This window comes from Bubalus bubalis, chromosome 9, assembly GCF_019923935.1.
Source record: "Bubalus bubalis isolate 160015118507 breed Murrah chromosome 9, NDDB_SH_1, whole genome shotgun sequence".
Lineage (NCBI taxonomy): Eukaryota > Metazoa > Chordata > Mammalia > Artiodactyla > Bovidae > Bubalus > Bubalus bubalis.
Window position 1 is genome coordinate 69,597,042 of NC_059165.1, and position 23,098 is coordinate 69,620,139.

Sequence of the window (23,098 nt, forward strand, 5' to 3'; positions counted from 1 at the left end):
AAAATTTTAGTTCAGATGACCATTATATTACTGTGAGCAAGAATCCCATAGAAGAAATGCAGTAGCCCTCATGATCAACAAAAGAGTCCAAAATGCAGTATTTGTGCACAACCTCAAAAATGACAGAATGATCTCTGTTTCCAAGGCAAACCATTCAACATCACAGTAATTCAAGTCTATGCCCCTACCACATATACTAAAGAAGCTGAAGTTGATCAGATCTATGAAGACCTAGAAGACATCTTAGAACTAACACCAAAAGAAGATGCTCTATTCATCATTGGGGATTGGAATGCAAAATTAGGAAGTCAAGATATACCTGGAGTAACAGGCAAATTTGGCATTGTAGAAAAAAAATGAAGCAGGGCAAAAGCTAACAGAATTCTGCCAAGAGAATGCATGGTTCACAGGAACCACCCTTTTTCAACAACAAAAGTGATGGCTTTACACATGGAAATCACCAAATGGTCAACACCAAAGTCAAGTTGATTACATTCTTTGTAGCCACAGAGAAAGAAGCTGTATACAGTCAGCAAAAGCAAAACCTGGAGTTAACTGTGACTCAGATTATCAGCTTCTCATAGCAAAATTTAGGCTTAAACTAAAGAAAATGGGGAGAGCCATTAGGCCAGCCAGGTGTGACTTAAATCAAATCTATGAATATGCTGTTAAAGTGATGAATAGATTCAAGGGATTAGATCTAGTAAACAGTGAGCCTGAAGAACCACAGATGAGATCAGTAATACTGCATAGGAGGCAGTGAATAAAACCATCCCAAAGAAAAAGAAAAGCAAGAAGGCAAAGTGGTTATCTGAAGAGGTTTTACAAATAGCCAAAGAAAGAAGACAAATGAAAAGCAAGGGAGAAAGGAAAGGTACATCAATCCAACTAAACACAGAGTTTTAAAGAATAGCAAGGAAAGACAAGAAGAACTTGTACAATGAACAGCACATAAAAATAGAGGAAAACAACATAAACCAAAAGACTAGAGATCTCTTCAGGAAAATTGGAAATATCAAGGAGATGTTTCACCCAAAGACGGGCACAACAAAGGACAGAAATGGTAGAGATCTAGTAGACACTGAAGAGATCAAGAAGAGATGGCAAGAATACACAGAAGAACTGTATAAAAAAGATCTTAATGAACCAGTTAACTATGATGGTGTGATCAGTCACCCAGAGCCAGACATTCTGGAGTGTGAAGTCACGTGGGCTTTAGAAAGCACTGCTGTTAATAAATCTAGTATACAATGGAATTCCAGTAAAGCTATGCAAACCCCTAAAGGATGATGTTATCAAAGTGCTGCACTCAATATGTCAACAAATCTGGAAGACCCAGTGGCCACAGTACTGGAAAAGTTCAATCCTCATCCCAGTTTCCAAGAAGGGTAGTACTAAAGAATGTTCTAACCACTGGAAAATTGCACTCATCTCCCATGCTAGTAAGGTCATGCTTAAAATCTTGAATGCTAGGCTTCAGCATTACATGAACCAAGAACTTCCAGATATCCAAGCTGGGTTTAGAAAAGGCAGAGGAGGCAGAGATAAAATTGCCAACATTTGCTGGAACACAGATAAAAAAAGGGAATTCCAGAAAAACATTTACATCTGTCTCATCAACTAAGCTAAAGTCTTTGACTGTGTGGAAATAATAATAACAAAGTGTGGAAAGCTCTTAAAGAGATGGAAATACAAGGCCATCTTACCTGTCTCCTGAGAAACCTGTATGCGGGTCAAGAAGCAATATTAAGAAACTTGTGTGGAGCAACTGATTGGTTCAAGTTTAAGAAAGGTATACAACAAGACTATACTGATGTCACTCCGCTTAATTAACATATATTTTGAGCACATCATGAGAAATGCTGGGCTGGGTGAGTTGCAAGCTGGAATCAAGACAGGTGGCAGAAATATTGACAACTTCTAATATGTGGATAATGCCACTCTAACGGCATAAAGCAAAGAGGAACTAGAGCCTCTTGATGAGGGTGAAGCAGAGTGAAAGAGCTGACTTAACATTAAATATTAAAACAACTAAGATCATGGCCTCCAACCTCATTATTTCATGGCAAAAAGAAGGGGAAAAGGTGGAAGTAGTGATAAATTTCCTCTTCTTGGACTTTAAAATAACTACAGATGGTGACTGCAGCCAAGAAATCAGAAGATGTTTGCCTCTTGGCAAGAAAGCTATGACAAATCTAGACAAGGGTGTTGAAAAGCAGAGACATTACTTTTCCAACAAAGGTCTGTACAGTCAAGGCTATGGTGTTCTGAGTGTTCACATAGGGTTGTGAGAACTGGACCCTAAAGAAGGCAGAGCACCAAGGAACTGATGCCTTTGATATGTGGTGCTAGAGAAGACTGTGCAGAGTCCCATGGACAGCAAGGAGATCAAACAATTCAATCTTAAGGGAAATCAATCCTGATTACTCTTTGGAAGGATTGATGCTGAAGCTGAAGATCCAGTATTTTGGTCACCTGATGCAAACAGCCAACTCATTGGAAAAGTCCCTGATGCTGGGAAAGATAGAGGGCAGAAGGAGAAGAGGGCATCAGAGGATAAGATGGCTGGATGGCATCATGGATTCAGTGGACATGAACTTGGGCAAACTCTGGGAAATGGTGAAGGACAGGGAGGCCTGGTGTGCTGCAGTCTATGGGGTCTAAAAGAGTCAGACATGACTAGGTGAATGAGCAATAACAATATTATATCTATCTAGGTTTGGAAATTAATTATGCCTCTGTTTTGTTATAATGTAGCATACAGCATATTGGTGAAGACTTCAGTTCAGTTTAGTCGCTCAGTCGTGTCCAACTCTTTCCGACCCCATGGACTGCAGCATGCCAGGCTTCCCTGTCCATCACCAACTTCCTGGAGCTGGCTCAAACTCATGTCCATCAAGTCCGTGATGCCATCCAACATCTCATCCTCTGTCATCCCCTTCTCCTCCTGCCTTCAATCTTTCCCAGCATCAGGGTCTTTCCCAATGAGTCAGTTCTTCGCATCAGGTGACCAAAGTATTGGAGTTTCAGCTTTAGCATCAATCCTTACATAGTTCTTTGTAATTTTCTCTCACCATATTCTATGCCCTTGTTCATGGGACAAGAGTTTTCTTCTATTAAATAATTTAAAACTTGCATTTTGAAGCCTTTGGGTAACTTAATTCCTAAACTTTTTCACTCTCATCAACTTCTGATTTTTTCTTTTTTTTTTCTTTTTTTAATTTTATTTTATTTTTAAACTTTACAAAATTGTATTAGTTTTGCCAAATTCAATTACTCCATGTGTGGTACTGCTAGATATTGTTAGGTATAGTAATTATGGCCATAATTTAAAAAAATAATAATTAATTTTGTTTTTATTTAAAAGTTCATCAATGATATGGAGCAAAAGTATTCATTAACCTCTTGGATTACTCTTCCAAGTTTACTGTGAACATCTCATGTCCATATTTTCTACTGAATTGTTTGAATCTTCCTTGTAGATTTATTTTTTTATTTGTATACAATGTTCTGACTTGTCATTATGCATGTTAAGTATCTTCCTCAGCCCATTTAAACTATTAAACATTTTTTAATTGTTACATCATTTTGAGCCAAAGTTTACATTGAATATTATATATATTTGAGATACTTTTAGGTTATTATTTATTTAATACTAGTGGGCTAGATTACATTGGTAGATTTTCTCATGTTAGACCATGTGAATATTATTGGGATAAAAATACTTGTTATTGATATGCGAATTGTTTGAATCTATGATCATGATCAGGTTGGTATTATTTTTTAGCTATCTTTTACATCTATGCTTATCAACTATATTAGTGTTATTAAATGTATTGTCTAAAATTCATTTTTATTACATGATATGGAGAGATGGAATTTTGTTCCTATGAATTTGCTATAATGCAATATAAATTCCTCCCGTTAATCCAGCCCAGAGTCAGGGCCAACAGAGGATAGAAATCTGAATAAACAGAATACATAAATAAAATGAGAAAATTCCAAAGCTGGGTCAAAATTGACTTTGATAATATTTGTGAGATTTCAGCAGGTTACCACCACCTTTCTTGAGTTAGTCTACTTATTTCTGATTCAGGAAGTTTATAGTTGCTAAACTGTTTCCAACATTGGCTTCATTTGCTTCATTGGGTTTCACTTTGTGCTCTCTATTTAAATCAAAACCAAAAGATAATATTCATGCTTAAGTTCATGTTCTCAATATACATTTCAGTGATGAGTTATTTAATTATGATTTTGAGAGTCTAATGTGGGTTTACAATTGAAGAAGTTATTTTAAACTAACAGCACTTTTAAAAGATCACTGTGGTAACAACAGACATTTCATGCATTCAAACTTGTATTTCCAAATAAAAAGTTATGTGATGTTTTTCTTTCTGGCTTACTTCACTCTGTATAATAGGCGACCCAGAGGGATGGTACAGGGAGGGAGGAGGGAGGGGGGTTCAGGATGGGGAACACGTGTATACCTGTGGCGGATTGATGTTGATATATGGCAAAACCAATACAATATTGTAAAGTTAAAAAATAAAATACAATTTGGGAACACATGTATACCTGTGGCAGATTCATTTTGATATTTGGCAAAACTAATACAGTTATGTAAAGTTTAAAAATAAAATAAAATTAAAAAAAAACATATAAAACCAAAAAAAAAAAATATTTTTTTAAATAATAAGAAAAAAAAAGTTATGTGAAATACTGATGTATTTCAAATTTAGTCAGTAGGAAATATAAAGTCTAAAAAGTTATGTAACTCACTAGCAATGTACATTAAAAATTAGAGAACTGATAGCATTTTTCTTTTTTTTTTTAATTTTTGGGTTCTTTATGTTTGTGATTTTTTTAATTTAAATTTATTTTAATTTGAGGCTAATTACTTTACAATATTGCTTTCTCTTTGATTTTATGAAATAAAAACACAGAATTAAAGAGTAGGCTTCTTAGCCTACTCTTAGCCTAGGCTAAATACCTATGTCCCTGACAAATATTTGGATATATTTAGGTGATGTAAATTTAAATATGCTTAAATATCAGCTTCATTATGTACAAAGTGGAACGAAATATATTATTGATCTTATTTAAGATTATTTGCTGATTTAGAGATAAAATATGTAAAAGTGCACAGCTGAGTGTGGCATAATGCAATACTTCTACACAGATTAGCCTTATTTTTTTTACTATTAAAAATATTATTTGTTTCTCATCAAACATTTTGAAAGTAAAATCAATATTTATTTGAAAATTAACATGTAATAAAATTCTACTTATTTTAACTTAGTAATAGTTTAGGTGACAAGATATTGGCAATATCTCTGGGTTGGACTCTACAATCCATCCACCATTTATGAATTCTTTGAACACAGATCAAGCACACATGATCATGATAAGTTTAATCATTCTAAGGCTATATATAGTTTCTTGGTAATTTTTGAAATATTTTCTTATATATTTAATACAAAATTGATGATAAGAATTTTAATATGACATGGAATTTGTCATGTATACAATGATTTTTTTTTCCTTTTAGAAGTTTTAAAGCACTAATATAAAAAGATGATCTTACATGTTTTATTTCATAACAACTGCTTTACCCAAGTGGATTAAATTTTGTATAATTCAACAGGTTCAATTTTCAGGATAGATTTGCAAGTCAAGAATATATTTGGTCACCTGTGATGTTGTTATACCATTGAAAACAGTATAACATCACTTGCTATTTATTTTCTAGCTGTATAAAATCTTTGATTACACAGAACTAAAATTCCTCTTAGATTCATTGTTTCATTTCTATCCATACCTCTCACTGTTGTAGGCTGGAATAAATGAATATCTTTCATGCAATTAGTAAATTAGTTCAAATTATGGAAAATATTTTTTCAGTGTCACATTGGGCAAATGCAGTATACTCGGTTGTACTAGCAACAAATCTCATTGCAAAGATAAAATATGGAATGAATATTTTTAAAATATATTTATGAATACATGAAGAAACATAAGTATAGGAATGTTAATTTAGCCAAAAGAACATAGGAACTCCTGCCCTTTCATAGTTAAAGTCAAATGTGTAGAGCTCCATCAGAAGATTCTACATCATCCACAAATCAAGCAGAGGGAATTAAAGAGGTAAATGAGCTCTTTCTATTTCACATTCAAGTAACTGCTGAAGCTGAAACCCCAATAGTTTGGCCATCTGATATGAGGAGCTGACTCATTGTAAAAGACCCTGATGCTGGGAAAGATTGAGGGTAGAAAGAGAAGGAGGTGACAGAGGATGAGATGGTTGGATGGCATCATCAACTTAATGGACATGAGTTTGAGCAAACTGTGGGAGATAGTGATGGACAGGGAAGCCTGGCATGCTACAGTCCAAGGGGTCACAAAGAGTCAGACACGACTGAGTGACTAAACAACAACAGTAATTGCAAGTCCGATGAACTTAGAGTCAAGTTCTATGAACTATGGGCTTCAAGTTTTTATTTTAAAATGAGTACAAAACTATTAATACATCACATGACTGTTGTAAGAATAAAGCAAGATGGTAAAAAAAAAAAAACAGTGCTTTACTGATTATTGGGAATTAGTTTTCAATAAGTAGTAGGCAGTATCATTTTAATGTGCTAAAACACTGTCACTTTTCCTAACAAATCATGATAAATAGATGTAGATGATTAATAAATTGCATCCATTAACCTAGGACTTAGATATGAACAGAATCCCAAGTCTCTTGAAAAGTTCATCCATATATTGTGCAATTTGACAGATAAATGTATGTAACATACCCAAACCAAAATTATAATCTCTTTGGAAATTAAACAAAACCACACATTAAACAGAATAATTATTTTATACAGTCAGAATTTGGATTTAATTTTTCTTGATGATAGGCATTACCAATTGGAATAAAGTAAAAATTAATATGGGATAAAAGTTATATATATAAATATACATTTAAATATATATATGGGCCTCCCTCATAGCTCAGTTTTGTAAAGAATCCACCTGCAATGCAGGAATCTGCCTGTGAAGCAAGAGACCTGGGTTTGATTCCAGGGTCTGGAAGATCCCCTGGAGAAGGAAATGGTAACCTATTCTAGTATTCTTGGCTAGAAAATCCCATGGACAGAGGAGTCTGGTGGGCTAAGTCCATGGGGTCATAAGAGTTGGACATGACTTAGAGACTAAGCCACCATATCTAAAATCAGTTTGGAAATATTGAGAACTATAGAACTACTTTTGTCCCTTGGAACTGTTGATGTATGCTTTTCTAGATTTCAATTTAAAAAATACCCACAACAAAGAGGAAAACACCCTATATACACAGAAATGTTCAAGGTCTTTTAAAATGTGTAATAATAATATAGTTGTATTAGATTTCCATATGCAATACAATAGGCAGAATGATCTTAGATATCATGGTAAGTGAAAGAGGTGAACCCATGCTTTGCAAATTATGAAAGGTATATGTCAGAAAGTTAAAAGGACTAATTATGACTTCATTATGTGATGTAATTTCCCTTCAAATGTGATGGATTATGATACAGTTCTTAAGATTATTGAAGCAAAATAGAATATAACCCTAAGTTTGATGCACTCAGTTCTGACACTCACCTGCCTCAGGAGCAGCCACTGTGTGGAAGATCTAATCCTGCATTTCTCTGACTTCTGGATCACTGTCCAGAATTCACCAAATATAAAATGCAAGGAACCTTGGTAAAACCTTAGAAAGTTCTGAATTCCAGGCTCTGAAAATGACCAAGAGGACACATTTAGGAGAACACAGATAACTAATTACTTTCTCCATTTATTACCTCCATGCAGATAATTTTCAGTCTTAAGATATTTGATTTTTACAGAAAATATATTTTGACTCAGGTAATGTTGAAATCAGGATATGAATATTTTGAAAGCAAGATTTGCTTAACAATATTATAATTAAGATAGCATGCATAAAAGTCTTGTCATACCCAGGGATGCCTCCAATCCTGTTAGTCTTCAGTTTTCTACTAACCAATGTGCCAAGAAAAGCAAGCCATTACATAGGGGACAGAGTGTTATAGAAACATCTCACCCCCAAAGGCATTCTTCTAAATAGATTGGCTTAATTGAGCTCTTCCATTCTTGAATCTTTCTAGATTTATAATTTGTAGTAAGTTACATAATTTTTCTGAGATTCAATTTAATCATCTATAGAAGGACGATACTATCTGTCCCACAGGGTTATTTGTAGAGGTTAATGTATAAACACGAATAAGAAGCACCAGATATATCATATCATACAAGTGTAATTAAATACACTCTGTGTTCTCTCTACTCAAGCAGACAATTTTGCTATCTGATCTAATAAAGGGTGCTGAGAGAAGTTATTTTAAAAGTATTTAGCTGTCAACACATGTTTTATTAAATCTGAAAGAATATTGCAATAGTGTATTTAATCAGAACATAGCCATTCAGTAACTGATTGAATAGCTCTATATAAGAAGTGATTGAAATGATACCTCATTGTGGCTTTGATTTGCACTTCTCTAATAATGAGCAATATTGAGCATCTTATCATGTATTTGCTAGCCATCTGTATGTCTTCTTTGGAGTTGTGTCTGTTTAAGTCTTCTGCTCACTTTTTGATCAGGTTATTTGTTTTTCTGGTAATGAGCTACATGAGCTGCTTGCGTATTTTGGAGATTAATTCTTTGTCCGTTGTTTCATTTGCTATTATTTTCCCCCATTCTTTTTTTTTTTTTTTTAAACCTGAAACACTGTATTAGTTTTGCCAAACATCAAAACGAATCCGCCACAGGTATACATGTGCTCCCCATCTTGAACCCTCCTCCCTCCTCCCTCCCCACACCATCCCTCTGGGTCATCCCAGTGCACCAGCCCCAAGCATCCAGTATCGTGCATTGAACCTGGACTGGCAACTCGTTTCATATATGATATTACACATGTTTCAATGCCATTCTCCCAAATCTTCCCACCCTCTCCCTCTCCAACAGAGTCCATAGGACTGTTCTATACATCAGTGTCTCTTTTGCTGTCTCGTACACAAGGTTATTGTTACCATCTTTCTAAATTCCATATATATGCGTTAGTATACTGTATCGGTGTTTTTCTTTCTGGCTTACTTCACTCTGTATAATGGGCTCCAGTTTCATCCACCTCATTAGAACTTCTTCAAATGTGTTCTTCTTAATGGCTGAGTAATACTCCATTGTGTATATGTAACACAGCTTTCTTATCCATTCATCTGCTGATGCACATCTAGGTTGCTTCCATGTCCTGGCTATTATAAACAGTGCTGCGATGAACATTGGGGTACACGTGTCTCTTTCCCTTCTGGTTTCCTCAGTGTGTATGCCCAGAAGTGGGATTGCTGGATCATAAGGCAGTTCTAGTTTCAGTTTTTTAAGGAATCTCCACACTGTTCTCCATAGTGACTGTACTAGTTTGCATTCCCACCAACAGTGTAAGAGGGTTCCTTTTTCTCCGCACCCTCTCCAGCATTTATTGCTTGTAGACTTTTGGATCACAGCCATTCTGACTGGTGTGAAATGGTACCTCACAGTGGTTTTGATCTGCATTTCTCTGATAATGAGTGATGTTGAGCATCTTTTCATGTGTTTGTTAGCCATCTGTATGTCTTCTTTGGAGAAATGTCTATTTAGTTCTTTGGCCCATTTTTTGATTGGGTCATTTATTTTTCTGGAGTTGAGCTGTAGGACTTGCTTGTATATTTTTGAGATAAGTTGTTTGTCAGTTGATTCATTTGCTATTATTTTCTCCCATTCTGAAGGCTGCCTTTTCACCTTGCTAATAGTTTCCTTTGATGTGCAGAAGCTTTTAAGTTTAATTAGGTCCCATTTGTTTATTTTTGCTTTTATTTCCAGTATTCTGGGAGGTGGGTCATAGAGGATCCTGCTGTGATGTATGTCAGAGAGTGTTTTGCCTATGTTCTCCTCTAGGAGTTTTATAGTTTCTGGTCTTACGTTTAGATCTTTAATTCATTTTGAGTTTATTTTTGTGTATGGTGTTAGAAAGTGTTCTAGTTTCATTCTTTTACACGTGGTTGACCAAATTTCCCAGCACCACTTGTTAAAGAGATTGTCTTTAATCCATTGTAGATTCTTGCCTCCTTTGTCAAAGATAAGGTGTCCATATGTGCGTGGATTTATCTGTGGGCTTTCTATTTTGTTCCATTGATCTATATTTCTGTCTTTGTGCCAGTACCATACTGTCTTGATAACTGTGGCTTTGTAGTAGAGCCTGAAGTCAGGTAGGTTGATTCCTCCAGTTCCATTCTTCTTTCTCAAGATCGCTTTGGCTATTCGAGGTTTTTTGTGTTTCCATACAAATTGTGAAATTATTTGTTCTAGCTCTCTGAAGAATACCGTTGGTAGCTTGATACGGATTGCATTGAATCTATAAATTGCTTTGGGTAGTATGCTCATTTTCACTATATTGATTCTTCCAATCCATAACATGGTATATTTCTTCATCTATTAGTGTCCTCTTTGATTTCTTTCACCAGTGTTTTATAGTTTTCTATATATAGGTCTTTAGTTTCTTTAGGTAGATATATTCGTAAGTATTTTATTCTTTCCGTTGCAATGGTGAATGGAATTGTTTCCTTAATTTCTCTTTCTGTTTTCCCATTATTAGTGTATAGGAATGCAAGGGATTTCTGGGTGTTGATTTTATATCCTGCAACTTTACTATAGTCATTGATTAGTTCTAGTAATTTTCTGGTGGAGTCTTTAGGGTTTTCTATGTAGAGGATCATGTCATCTGCAAATAGTGAGAGTTTTACTTCTTCTTTTCCAATTTGGATTCCTTTTATTTCTTTTTCTGCTCTGATTACTGTGGCTAAAACTTCCAAAACTATGTTGAATAGTAACGGTGAAAGTGGGCACCCTTGTCTTGTTCCTGACTTTAGAGGAAATGCTTTCAACTTTTCACCATTGAGGATAATGTTTGCTGTGGGTTTGTCATATATAGCTTTTATTATGTTGAGGTATGTTCCTTCTATTCCTGCTTTCTGGAGAGTTTTTATCCTAAATGGATGTTGAATTTTGTCAAAGGCTTTCTCTGCATCTATTGAGATAATCATATGGTTTTTATTTTTCAATTTGTTAATGTGGTGTATTACATTGATTGATTTGCGGATATTGAAGAATCCTTGCATCCCTGGGATAAAGCCCACTTGGTCATGGTGTATGATCTTTTTAATGTGTTTTTGGATTCTGATTGCTAGAATTTCGTTACGGATTTTTGCATCTGTGTTCATCAGTGATATTGGCCTGTAGTTTTCTTTTTTTGTGGCATCTTTGTCAGGTTTTGGTATTAGGGTGATGGTGGCCTCATAGAATGAGTTTGGAAGTTTACCTTCCTCTGCAATTTTCTGGAAGAGTTTGAGCAGGATAGGTGTTAGCTCCTCTCTAAATTTTTGGTAGAATTCAGCTGTGAAGCCGTCTGGACCTGGGCTTTTGTTTGCTGGAAGATTTTTGATTACAGTTTCAATTTCCATGCTTATGATGGGTCTGTTAAGATTTTCTATTTCTTCCTGGTCCAGTTTTGGAAAGTTGTACTTTTCTAAGAATTTGTCCATTTCTTCCACGTTGTCCATCTTATTGGCATATAATTGTTGATAGTAGTCTCTTATGATCCTTTGTATTTCTGTGTTGTCTGTTGTGATCTCTCCATTTTTATTTCTAATTTTATTGATTTGATTTTTCTCCCTTTGTTTCTTGATGAGTCTGGCTAATGGTTTGTCAATTTTATTTATCCTTTCAAAGAACCAGCTTTTGGCTTTGTTGATTTTTGCTATGGTCTCTTTTGTTTCTTTTGCATTTATTTCTGCTCTAATTTTTAAGATTTCTTTCCTTCTACTAACCCTGGGGTTCTTCATTTCTTCCTTTTCTAGTTGCTTTAGGTGTAGAGTTAGGTTATTTATTTGACTTTTTTCTTGTAAGCAGGAGTAGCAATACTCATATCAGATAAAATAGACTTTAAAAACAAAGGCTGTGAAAAGAGACAAAGATGGTCACTACATAATGATCAAAGCATCAATCCAAGAAGAAGATATAACAATTATAAATATATATGCACCCAACACGGGAGCACCACAATATGTAAGACAAATGATAACAACTATGAAAGGAGAAATTAACAATAACACAATAATAGTGGGAGACTTTAATACCCCACTCACACCTATGGATAGATCAACTAAACAGAAAATTAACAAGGAAACACAAACTTTAAATGATGCAATAGACCAGTTAGACCTAATTGATATCTATAGGACATTTCATCCCAAAACAATGAATTTCACCTTTTTCTCAAGCGCACATGGAACCTTCTCCAGGATAGATCACATCCTGGGCCATAAATCTAGCCTTGGTAAATTCAAAAAAGTAGAAATCATTCCAAGCATCTTTTCTGACCACAATGCAGTAAGATTAGATCTCAATTACAAGAGAAAAACTATTAAAAATTCCAACATATGGAGGCTGAACAACACGCTGCTGAATAACCAACAAATCACAGAAGAAATCAAAAAAGAAATCAAAATTTGCATAGAAATGAATGAAAATGAAAACACAACAACCCAAAACCTGTGGGACACGGTAAAAGCGGTCCTAAGGGGAAAGTTCATAGCAATACAGGCATACCTCAAGAAACAAGAAAAAAGTCAAATAAATAACCTAACTATTTTCCCACATTTTGAGGGTTGTGTTTTCATCTTGCTTACAGTTTGCTTTGTTGTGCAAAAGCATTTATGTTTAATTAGGCCCTCTTTTGCTTATTTTTTATTTTACTTCCATTATTCTATGAGGTGGATCATAGAGGGTCTTTATGTGATTTATTCTGCCTGTGTTTTTTCTAGGAGTTTTATAGATTTTGGTCTTACATTTAATCCATTTTGAGTTTATTTTTGTGTATGGTGTTAAAGTATTCTAATTTCATTCTTTACACATAGTTGACCAGTTTTCCCAGCAAAACTTGTTGAAGAGACTGTTCTTTTTCCAATGTACATTTTTGCTTCCTTTGTCAAAGATTAAAGAAATGCAAATCAAAATTACAATGAGGTATCATCTCACACTAGTCAGAATAGCCATCATCAAAAAAAGCCTACTAATAATAAATGCTAGAGAGGATATGGGAAAAGAGAATCCTCTTACTCTGCTGGTGAGAATGCAAATTGATACAATCACTACAGAGAATAGTATGGAGCTTCCTTAACAAAACAAAAAACTAGGAATAAAACTACCATACAATCTAGCAATCCCACTTCTGGGCATATACCCTGAGGAAGCCAGAATTGAAAAAGACACATGTACCCCTATGTTCATTGAAGCATTATTTGCAATAGATAGGACATGAAAGCAACATAGATGTCCATCAACAGATGAATGGATAAGAATGTTGTGTTCATATATACAATGGAATGTTACTCAGCTATGAAAAGGGATGCATTTGAGTCAGTTCTAATGAGATGGATGAACCTAGACTCTATTATAAAGAGTGAAGTAAGTCAGCAAGGAAAGAATAATATCATATATTAATACATATATTTGGAATCTAGAAATATAGTACCAACAATTCTATATTCAGGGAAGCAACGGAGACACATATAAAGAATAGACTTTTAGATATGGTAGGGGGAGATCAGGGTGGGATGATCTGAGAGAACATCATTGAAACATATACCCAGTTGGAGTTTGATGTATGACACAAGGAACCCAAAGCTGGTGCTCTGTGACAACCTCAATGGATAGGTTGGGGAGGGAGAAGGGAGGGGGATCAAGAGGGAAAGGACACAGGTACACCTATGGCTGATTAATGCTGATGTTATGGCAAAAACCATCACATTATTATAAATTAATTATCTTTCAATTAAAAATAAATAAATGAATGATATGATTAGGAATATGGAGAGGTCATCTAATTATAGTAAATAATTTTGCTAGAAGTCACCAAACCAATATATAAAGGTCTGTATGCATTTTGTATTCTAAGATCTATGGTCAATGTTATGAGAGAAGAGAAATTAAAAAAAGCAAAAATACAAATCAAATGCTGATAATTCTAGAAAAGTTAAATAAGAAAAAGAATGATAGCAATATTGGTTACTTATAATAGCATCAATAGCTGTGATCAATATTGTGTTTTTACTGAGAAATTGCAAAGTGATCTGCATTGTACCTTAGCTTATTTGCATGAGTTTACTTAAACAGTTATGATTAAGGGGCAACTTTTTTACATGTCCCAACAGTACTCTATACTTCACTGAAATCATAGCAAGCTTGCACTTCTGTAAGTATTTAATTGAAATGTGTTTTAAATTTTTATTGAATGAGCAACATTTTTAATTATACTAAAGTATACAAGTGGTATAATAAAGTGAAAAAAATTACAGTAGTATGGTAAGATAAATTAATCCTCCAAAATCTACCCACCAAATGCAACGCAAGTGATCTAAGTAAAGAGATACAATATTCTTCATCTGAGAAATGTATCTGCTGAAGTTCAGAGCTGGCCAGATATTATCAGTTAGGTTTTAATGTTGCTAGGAGCAAGCCTTGATTTTCTTTCATTAAAATACACAGCTTCACTGACATTGATGTGGTCAGCATAAGCAAGACAGCCTATTGCTATCCATGTTCTAGTATCTGGATGCTGTGGAAATGTTAAGTTCCTTACAAAGGAAAATTAAGATTACAGGTAAAATTAAAATTGCTAATCAGCGGTCTTTAAAATAGAAAGGTTAGCCTAAGTTATCCAGATCAGATCAGATCAGATCAGTCACTCAGTCATGTCCGACTCTTTGCGACTCCATGAACTGCAGCACGCCAGGCCTCCCTGTCCACCACCAACTCCCGGAGTTCACCCAGACTCATGTCCATCGAGTCAGTGATGCCATCCAGCCATCTCATCCTCTGGCGTCCCCTTCTCCTCCTGCCCCTAATCCCTCCCAGCATTAGAGTCTTTTCCAGTGAGTCAACTCTTTGCATGAGGTGGCCAAAGTACTGGAGTTTCAGCTTTAGCATCATTCCCTCCAGAGAAATCTCAGGGCCGATCTCCTTCAGAATGGACTGGTTGGAACTCCTTGCAGTCCAAGGGTCTCTCAAGAGTCTTCTCCAACACCACAGTTCAAAAGCATCAATTCTTCGGCGCTCACCCTTTTTCACAGTCCAACTCTCACATCCATACATGACCACAGGAAAAACTATAGCCTTGACTAGACGAACCTTTGTTGGCAAAGAAATGTCTCTGCTTTTGAATATGCTATCTAGGCTGGTCATAACTTTCCTCCCAAGGTGTAAGCGTCTTTTAATTTCATGGCTGCAGTCACCATCTGCAGTGATTTTGGAGCCCAGAAAAATAAAGTCTGACACTGTTTCCACTGTTTCCCCATCTATTTCCCATGAAGTGGTGGGACTGGATGCCATGATCTTCGTTTTCTGAATGTTGAGCTTTAAGCCAACTTTTTCACTCTCCACTTTCACTTTCATCGAGAGGCTTTTGAGTTCCTCTTCACTTTCTGCCATAAGGGTGGTGTCATCTGCATATCTGAGGTTATTGATATTTCTCCCGGCAATCTTGATTCCAGTTTGTGTTTCTTCCAGTCCAGCATTTCTCATGATGTACTCTGCATATAAGTTAAATAAACAGGGCAACAATATACAGCCTTGACGAACTCCTTTTCCTATTTGGAACCAGTCTGTTGTTCCATGTCCAGTTCTAACTGTTGCTTCCTGACCTGCATACAAATTTCTCAAGAAGCAGATCAGGTGGTCGGGTATTCCCATCTCTTTCATAATTTTCCACAATTTATTGTGATCCACACTCAAAGGCTTTGGCATAGTCAATAAAGCTAAGTTATCCAGGTAGGCACAAAGTAATCACAAGAATCTTTATAAATAGAAAGAGAGGCAAACAAATGGATCACAGAAATGGCAGTTGGAGAAGGACTCAACCCCATTGCTGCCTTTCTAGACTGGGAAAGAGGGTTATCAACTAGGGAGTGTTGGAAGGATCTAGAAGGTGGAAAGACAAGGAAACATTTCTCTCCTAGAGCTCCCACGAAGAATGGTGCCTGTTCCTTCCTTGAATTTAGTACTGTGTGATCAATTTTAGACCTCTGACCCTTTGAAGTGTAAGATAATATTTCCTGGTGGCTCAGATGGTAATGAATATGCCTGCAATGTAGGAAACCCAGGTTCAGTCCTTGGAGTGGGAATCTCCTCTAGAGAAGGAAATGGTAACCCACTCCAGAATTCTTGCCTGGGAAATCCCATGGACAGAAGAGCCTGGCAGGCTACAGTCCATGGGGTCACAGGCTACAGTACATGGGATCACAAAGTGTCGCACATGACTGAGTGACTAACACACATACACACAATGTTCTATAACAGCAATAGTAAGCTAAGACCTTCATCAGGAAAAACAACTCTGACCATGGTAGACCAAGGCAAAAGCAAGACCACTCCACAATCCCAATTGAACACAGGCATAATATGAACATTGTTTAAGACCTGAAGTTTACTAAACATGCCCATTTTCTACATAGTATGAATGACAGAGTATTACCAATTATTCTTTTAGCTTTGATACAGCATGTTCTCACTATAGATAAATTTATTAGCCACCCAATCATAAAATTTTGCTTCCTGATAGCAGACAGTCTAAAGTAAAACATCAGTTTTAAATCCTTCAACATCACCTCAGTTCAGTTCAGTCAGTTCAGTGGCTCAGTCATGTCCAATTAATTGCAACCCCATGAACCACAGCACGCCAGGCCTCCCTGTCCATCACCAACTCCCAGAGCCAACCCAAACCCATGTCTATCGAGTCTGGTGATGCCATCCAACCATCTCATCCTCTGTCATCCCCCTCTCCTCCTGCCCTCAAACTTTCCCAGCATCAGAGTCTTTTTCAGTGAGTCAACTCTTCACATGAGGTGGCCAAAGTATTGGAGTTTCAGCTTCAACATCAGTCCTTCCAAAGAACACCCTGGACTGATATCGTTTAGGATGGACTGGTTGGATCTCCTTGCAGTCCAAGGGACTCTCAAGAGTCTTCTCCAACACCACAGTTCAAAAGCATCAATTCTTCAGCATTCAGCTTTCTTTACAGTCCAACTCTCACATACATACATGACCACAGGAAAAAACATAGCCTTGACTAGACAGACCTTTGTTGGCAAAGTACTGTCTCTGCTTTTGAATATGCTATCTAGGTTGGTCATAACTTTCCTTCCAAGGAGTAAGTGTCTTTTAATTTCATGGCTGCAGTCACCATCTGCAGTGATTTTGGAGCCCAGAAAAATAAAGTCTGACACTGTTTCCACTGTTCCCCCATCTATTTCCCATGAAGTGATGGGACCAGATGCCATGATCTTTGTTTTCTGAATGTTGAGCTTTAAGCCACCTTTTTCACTCTCCACTTTCACTTTCATCAAGAGGCTCTTTAGTTCCTCTTCACTTTCTGCCATAAGGGTGGTGTCATCTGAATAACTGAGGTTATTGTTATTTCTCCCGGCAATCTTGATTTCAGTTTGTGTTTCTTCCAGTCCAGCGTTTCTCATGATGTACTCTGCATATAATTTAAATAAGCAGGGTGACAATATACAGCCTTGACGTACTCCTTTTCCTATTTGGAACCAGTCTTTTGTTCTATGTCCAGTTCTAACTGTTGGGTTTTTTTATGAATTCTTTCCAATTTTATTTTTATATTTTTAAAATTTTATTGTATATATGGATATAGTTGATTAATGGCTTTCCTCGTGACTCTGATGGTAAAGAATCTGCCTTCAAACTAATACAGTTATGTAAAGTTTAAAAATAAAAAAAATAAAAAAAAAGAATCTGCCTTCAATGCAGGAGATTCAAGTTCAATCCCTGGGTCAGGAAGATCCCCTGGAGAAGGGAACAGCTACCCACTTCAATATTCTTGCCTGTAGAATTCCATGGACAGAGGAGCCTGTGGGTTACAATCCATAGATTGCAAAGAGTCAGACACGACTGAGTAACTAATTTTTCAGTTTTCATAGTTGGTTTACAATGTTGTGTTAGTTTCAAATATATAGCAAAGTGATTCAGATTCGTTTCCCATATATGTACAACAAAGTATTCAGATTTTTCCCATATATTTGATTATCTATTTTAATAGATAATAGTGTGCAGTAGTGTGTAGATGTTAATCTCAAGCTATTAATTTATCCCTCCCCCTGACCTTTCCCCTTTTGTAACCATATATTTGTTTTAGTTTTGTTTTGTTTTACTTTTTTGCCATATTTTTCTTTATAGAAGTATTGTTGATTTGCAATGTACAATCTCTGCTAAACAAAGTGACTCAATTATACACATATATATGTTCTTTTTGAAAATATTCTTTTTATAATTTCTTACTATTAATTAGTTAAATTTTTTATTGAAGGATAATTACTTTACAGAATTTTGCTGTTTTCTGTCAAATCTCAACATGAATCAGCTATAGGTACAACATATATCCCCCATACTGCCTTATCCCAGGAGACTGGATATAATTCCTTGTGCTGTACAGTAGGACATTGCTGTTTATCTCTTCTAAATGTAATAGTTTATTTCAACCAACTCCAAACTCCGACTCCATCTCTCCCCCTGCTGCTGCTGCTGCTAAGTCGCCTCAGTCGTGTCCGACTCTGTGCGACCCCAGAGACGGCAGCCCACCAGGCTACCCCATCCCTGGGATTCTCCAGGCACGAACACTAGAGTGGGTTGCCATTTCCTCCTCCAATGCATGAAAGTGAAAAGTGAAAGTGAGGTCGCTCAGTCGCGTCCAAGTCCAAGCAACCCCTTGGACTGCAGCACACCAGGCTCCTCCGTCCATGGGACTCTTCAGGCAAGAGCACCAGAGTGGGGTGCCATTACTCCCTTGGAAATCACAAGTCTGATTTCTATGTCTGAGAGCCTATTTCTCTGTTATAGATAGGCTCATTTATGTCATATTTTAGGTTTCACATGCAAATGATGTTATATGGTATTTGCCTGTCTTTCTGACATACTTCACTTAGCTTGGTAATCATTAGTTGCAACCATGTTCCTGCAAATGGCATTATTCCCTTCTTTTTAATGGATGAATGGTATTCCATTGTATTACATACCCCATCTTAATCTATTGATCTGTCAATGGACTTTTAGGTTGTTTCTGTGTCTTGGCTATTGTCAGTAGTGCTGCTATGAATATAGGGGTGCATGCATCTTTTTGAATTATAGTTTTATCTGGATATATGTCCCAGAGTGGAAATGTTGGGTCATATGGTAATTTTATTTTTAGTTTTCTGAGGAACCTCCATAGAGTTCTTCATAGTGGCTGTCTCAATTCGCATTCCCATCAACAGTGTAGGAGGGTTCCTTTTTACCCACACCCTCTCCAGCATTTATTGTTTGTACACTTTTTGATGATGGACATTCTGACTGCTGTGAAGTGATATCTCACTGTAGTTTTGATTTGCATTTATCTAATAATTAGTGATATAGAACATCTTTTCATGTGCCTCATGGTCTTCTGTATGTCTTCTTTGGAGAAATATCTGTTTAGATCCTCTGCTTATTTTTTTCATGAGTTTACTTATTTATTTATTCATTTTATATTGAGTCACATGAGCTGTTTGTATATTTTGGAAATTAAGCCCTTGCCATATGTCTGCAAATATTTTCTCCCTTTTCATACATTGTATTTTCACATTTTAAGGGTTTTCTTTGCTATGCAAAAGCTTGTACATTTGATCAGGTCCCATTTGTTTAGTTTTGGTTTTATTTCTTTTGCTTTGGGAGATGGATATAAGAAAGCATTGGTGTGATTTCTGTTAGAGAATGTTTTGGTTATGCTCTCTTCCAGGACTTTTATGGTGTCATGTCTTATGTTTAAGTATTTAAGCCATTTTGAGTTTATTTTTGTGTATGGTATGAGGGTGTGTTCTAAATTTCATTGATTTACATGCAGCTGTCCAACTTTCCCAGCAACATTTGCTGAAGAGACTTTTTGTCATTTTATATTCTTTTTTCCTTTGTAAAAGATTAATTGACCATAGGTGTGTAGGTTTATTTCTAGGTTGTCTATTTGTCCCATTGATCCATATGTTTATTTTTGTACCAATATCACAGTTTTGATTACTGTAACTTTGTAGTATTGTCTGAAGCCTGGAAGAGTTATGCCTTCTGTTTCCCCCTTCCCCACAGAATTGCTTTGGCAATTTTATATCTTTTATGAATCCATACAATTTTTTGGATTGTTTTTGCTAGTTTTGTGAATGTCGTGGGTCATTTGATAGGGATGTCATTAAATATGTAAATTGCTTTATATAGAATAGCCATTTTAACAGCATGGATACTTCCAATTCAAGAGCCTGGGATATCTTTCTATTTTTTGAATCCTCTTTAATTTTCTTTATGTTTCATCTTCCTCAGCATATAAGTCTTTCAATTCCTTGTTGTTGTTGTTGTTATTGTTGTTTGTCAGGGAATGTTTAACAGGAGGATTCCTACGTGCTGTTTCTCATAAATCCTCTGTTCCTTATCGGCTTCTGCCAGAGGCGAGTAGAACTGTGCAGCTCTCAGGACTGAGGTCATTGTGTGAGACAGGCTTGGGTCTCCTTTAGTAAACGTTCTCTTTACAACAAAACTGCTTAGTCTCGCCCCCCTTTTTCTTGAGATATGGATTGTCTCTTGACCTTGTGACCATTATTATCCCTTGTTCTCTTGGTAACAGTTACCTTACGTTTGGTTTTCTTTATCATTGTAAAAAAAAAAAGTCTTATACTACAGCCTATATATACTCACAGAAAAATCATTAAAGCACCTTTGCTCCATCAGAGCTTGGGTCCCGTGTCTTTCTTTCTCTCTCTCTCTCTCTCTCTGGCTCTCTCTTTCACGTTCTTATAATCTACTCCAGACCGCCAGGTCCTGTTCCATTAAAGGACCCCAACAGTTGTTAACTGGCCGAGTCATGTCTGTCTCTTTGTGACTCCATGGACTGCAGCAGGATAAGCTTCCCTGTCCTTCACTATCTCCCTGAGTTTTTTCAGTCCTATGTCCATTAAGTCAATAATGCCATACAACCAACTCATCCTCTGCTACCCCCTTCTCCTCCTGACCTCAATCTTTCCCAGCATCAAGATCTTTTCCAATGAATCGTCTCTTTGTATCAGGTGGCCAAAATTTTGGCATGTCAACTTCAGCATCAGTCCTTCCAATGAATATTCAGAGTTGATTTCCTTTAGGATTGACTGGTTTGATTTCCTTGCTGTCCAAGTGACTCTCAAGATTCTTCTCCAGCACCACATTTCAAAAGCATAAATTTTTCAGTGCTCAGTCTTCTTTATGGTCCAATTCTCAAATCCATATATGACTTTTGTAAAAATCATATTGTTAGACTCATAAACTGAAAATCACATAAGCAATTCACCAAATAAGCAATTAAATTTGTACTTATTTAGCTGTATAGTATTTTCTAATTGTTGTAATTGATGCATATTTTTGCACTGTTGCTCACCAAGTTTTCCTGGAATTTTCAATTCTACTTTTCTTAGGAATAGGTGTTGCATAAATTATTTAAAATATTTGGTAACTCATCTCAGGAGATAAGAAAGAGAGAAATCTGTAGAACTTGAAGGTACAAATAAAATTTATATCCTTAATATTATTAAATAAAATAAAGTTTGGAAAACGGGAATGTTAATGATAATTAGCACTGCATTTGGAACCATACAATTTTGAAAATGTTTTATTTTAATACAAGTGAATAAAATTCTCAATATATGTTTGTATTTCTAAAATAATTATCCTATAAGTCATCACTATGAAATATTATTGAATATGATTTACTATCATATAAATAAAAATAATATGAACTCTTGAGAAGAAAAGGATGAAATGGACAAATTTCCTACCTCATTCATGAATACAATGCTCCTCCAGCTTCATGCTCTCCCAAGTGAAGAATTCAGAGGACTGCTGAGTGCTGAACTATCTCTCTGGACCAGTTCAGTTCAGTTCAGTTTAGTTCATTCGCTCAGTTGTGTCTGACTCTTTGCAATCCCATGGACTGCAGCACGCCAGGCTTCACTGTCCATCACCAACACCTGGAGTTGACTCAAACTCATGTCCATTGTGTTGGTGATGCCACCCAACCATCCCATCCTCTGTCATCCACTTTCCTCCCTCCTTCAATCTTTCCCAGCATCAGGGTCTTTTCAAATGAGTCAATTCTTCACATCAAGTGACCAAAGTAATGGAGCTTCAGCTTCAGCATCAGTCTTTCCAATGAATATTCAGGACTGATTTCCTTTAGGATGGACTGGTTGGATCTCCTTGCAGTCCAAGGAACTCTCAAGAGTCTTCCCCAACAACACAGTTCAAAAGCATCAATACTTCAGCTTTCTTCACAGTCCAACTCTCACATCCATACATGAACACTGGAAAAACCATAGCCATGACTAGACGGACCTTTGTTGGCAAAGTAATATCTCTGCTTTTGAATATGCCATCTAGGTTGGTCATAACTTTCCTTCCAAGGAGTAAGGGTCTTTTAATTTCATGGCTGCAGTCACCATCTGCAGTGATTTTGGAGCCCAGAAAAATAAAGTCTTCCTCTGTTTCCCCATCTATTTCCCATGAAGAGATGGGACCAGATGCCATGATCTTAGTTTTCTGAATGTTGAGCTTTAAGCCAACTTTTTCATTCTCCTCTTTCACTTTCATCAAGAGGCTTTTTAGTTCCTCTTCACTTTCTGCCATAAGGGTGGTGTCATCTGCATACCTGAGTTTATTGATATTTCTCCCAGCAATCTTGATTCCAGCTTGTGATTCTTACAGCCCAGCATTTCTCATTGTGCACTCTGCATATAATTTAAATAAGCAGGGTGACAGTATACAGCCTTGACGTACTCCTTTTCTAGGATAAAGTATATTCCATATGCTTTGAATGCGTGCTGGGTCTGTCAGTCATATCTGTCTTTGGCGACGCTATTGACTGTAGCCTGCGATGCTCCTCTGTATATGGGATTCTCCAGCCAAGAATACTGAATACTGAAGTGGTT